This window comes from Vicia villosa, unplaced genomic scaffold (genome assembly GCF_029867415.1).
Source record: "Vicia villosa cultivar HV-30 ecotype Madison, WI unplaced genomic scaffold, Vvil1.0 ctg.000205F_1_1, whole genome shotgun sequence".
Taxonomy (NCBI): domain Eukaryota; kingdom Viridiplantae; phylum Streptophyta; class Magnoliopsida; order Fabales; family Fabaceae; genus Vicia; species Vicia villosa.
This window is the reverse complement of record NW_026705069.1, coordinates 528,072-531,137: the sequence shown is the minus strand read 5'-3', so window position 1 is coordinate 531,137 and position 3,066 is coordinate 528,072. Positions and strand designations below refer to the sequence as shown.

General features: G+C 31.3%; 1 long non-coding RNA gene across 1 annotated transcript; it reads right to left on the bottom strand.

The window, feature by feature from the left end:
* Positions 1-311: 311 nt before the first annotated feature.
* Positions 312-1,798, bottom strand: LOC131625304 (uncharacterized). Its single transcript, XR_009290830.1, has 2 exons — positions 1,362-1,798; positions 312-680 (listed from the first exon to the last, which is right to left on the bottom strand). It is a non-coding gene; the product is annotated as an uncharacterized LOC131625304 (long non-coding RNA).
* Positions 1,799-3,066: the final 1,268 nt, after the last annotated feature.

Genomic DNA, 3,066 nt, shown 5'->3' with positions numbered 1-3,066 from the left:
CGACCGCTTGGGCTTTCGGATTGTCCAGGTTCGGGTTCAAACGGTTCGGTTTTTAAATCGGTTTTTTTCGGTTAGTGTTATTTTTGGACCAGTTCAAATTCCAAGCCCAAGTTCCAAATCAATTTAATTTTTATTAAATTTGAAATTTTTATAAATTGTCAATTGTTAGGTCAGATTTTATTAAACTTGGTCCAACTAAAATAATTGATTTTTCCTAACATTTTTAAAATGTAGAATTTAATGATTTTGAATCAATTTTTAATTAATAACATCAAGGTATTTTTAGCTCTTTTTTCCATTAAAAAGTAAAATTATTTTAACCTTTTTGTTATATAAAATTAGACAGTTTAAATACAATTAAATCTAAATCTTTCTTACAACTATTAAAATTAAAAATTAAAAAAATATAGTAAACATCACAACATTTGTTCTGTCTATAATTACTTCCTTCAGCAGTGGCAATTCATCTTCATCATATCTCTGGGAATATTTTGATATGCTTCCCATTTTCACCATTATCACTTTTAGACCTGAGCTAATATCTTTTATCTTGCTGATATTGTATAATAAAACCTACATAAAAACAAATGAAATATGTCTACACTTCATAACTTTACATTTCCTGCACAATTTCATATTTGTAAACTGCACATTCAGAGCTAATAAAATAGTTGTATAACCTGCAGATGAAATTAGAGAAATAAAAGAGTTAAATTAATAAGCATAGTTTACTTTAAAAGAACTAAGGAGCAGGCATAGTGCAAATTGGTTTTAGCTTGAAGAAGAACATATTTAACCAGAACACCAACAAAACAAAACATATTGATTTGAAATATATTTTTTATAAGAAAACAGAACTCCATATCAAGTATAGAAACTTTATTTCTAAATAAAGTATCATATCAATCAATTTCTGGGAGAAGATTTAAAATACCAAGGGACAAACTTCAGGAAAAATAAATGAAATATAGATCTAAACCAGGAAATAAATAGATCTTAACCTGGAAAGTGACCAGCTTCAAAAAAATACAAGGTTAAGATAATTGGTTGAAAATACAAATGAAAAATAGATCTAAACCTGGAAATAAATAGATCTAAACCTGGAAATTAATAGATCTAAACCTGGAAAATGATCAGCTTCAAAAAAATACAAGGTTAAGATAAATAGATTGAAAATACAAATGCAAAATAGATCTAAACCTGGAAATAAATAGATCTAAAAAATACAAGGTTAAAATAAATAGATTGAAAATACACATGCAAAGTAAATCTAAACATGGAAATATTAAAGCCAATAACAAGAATAATAACTAGTCAACACAAGTGAAAACTGAAATATAAACCAGAAAAGTGATACTTACCACAACACCCAAAAGGAAGGCAAGAACCCCAATATCATTAACAAGTATCATGAGAAGAGAACCAATCTGTAACCTGACAAGGATAAAAGTAAAGATATAATAAAAGAATAAAAAATCTTAAGCAAAACAAAGAGTTATATGGTAGCGAAGGTAGGATCCAAACAAGATCGAGGACCACAAACAAACACGAAGACACGCAAGTGGTGTTTTTCCAACGAAATCTAACAACAAGTTTAGATCTATTTTCTAGAATTTATGGATTAGGGTTTTAGTTTCAAATCCGATTTGTGAGTAAGGTGAGAGAGATATTGAGAGGAAGAGACGAAGGTGGTGGGGGTGGAAGCAGGGAAAAAGGTAACTATTATGGTGGTGGTGGAAGAGATGACAGCATAGGGGGCGGCGCTATTCAGAATGAAGAAAAATGAAACTGAGTAATTAGGGTTGCCTCCACAAACCCTTATACTGCTAGTAAATAATAGTAAAGTATGTTTTGGGCTCGGTCGGGTTCGGCCACCGATGGGCCCAACATTTTAAACCGATCCGAACCGAAGGAAACCATAATAGACTGAAACAGCCACCCGTTTTATTTATTAACCCGACTTGAACCGACCCGAAATGCAAAACCGGATTCGGACCGGTCGGATGCCCTCGGGTGATCAAAGTTTGTCCAGCCCTAGTTGAGCCAACATTTAAATGATTCTATTGAAATTAGAAATCACCAAAGTGACATTTCTTTTATGGATTTGATCATGAGAAATGTTGAATGTGTGCATATGTTTCTATGTGAATATTAGTTGGCCCAAAGGAAAATTGATATTTGACATGATTATACACACATTTGTAATGATAAACATGCGATAATTTTAAGGCTTCACATGTGAATGATAAATCAATCCAAAGAGTGGTTTATTATTTGACATATTTTATTATTAATGTTGGATCGTTATGACAAGAGTATCACTGGCAATTAATATTATTGTCCAAAGACTTGATATTAATGGTGCACTAGATATCTTGAGATGATATATTATTTGAGTTTATTTATGATTGATTTCAAATATTAAGTTTCAGTTCTTAATGGTGGCAATTTTAAGGACCGAAAGAAGAACATTTTCATTGTTTTTGCTTGTATGTATTTTGACCTTGCATTAAGGATAGATCAGTCCCATCTCCTATAGAATCTAGTACCTCTAATGAAAGAAAGAAAAATTATGAGAAATGGGATCGCTCCAATCGCATGAGTCTTATGATCATAAAGTGCGACATTCTAGAGGCATTTAAGGATATTATATCTAAAGAAATAACAAGTGCCAAAGACTTTCTTGCTGAAATTGAAAAGCGTTTTGCTAAAAGCGATAAAGCAGAAACAAGCACACTTCTTCAAAGCTTGATTTATATAAAGAATAAAGGCAAAGGAAACAGAAGAAGTATATTATAGAAATGTCTAATATTGCTTCCAACAAATTTAAGGCACAAAAGCTCGAGTTTTCGGATAATTTACTCGTGCATTTGGTGTTAATATCTCTTCCTGCACAATTTGATCAATTTAAGATAAACTATAATTGACAAAAGGAGAGAGTACAAAGTGGATAAATTTTTATAAAATATTTAAGGACAAACTCCATGATAGTGGACCTTATCTTTCATGAGCAAGCTGCTCACATGGGTGTTATAGATTTAGAGGATTCTTTGGTTTAGTGGGAGT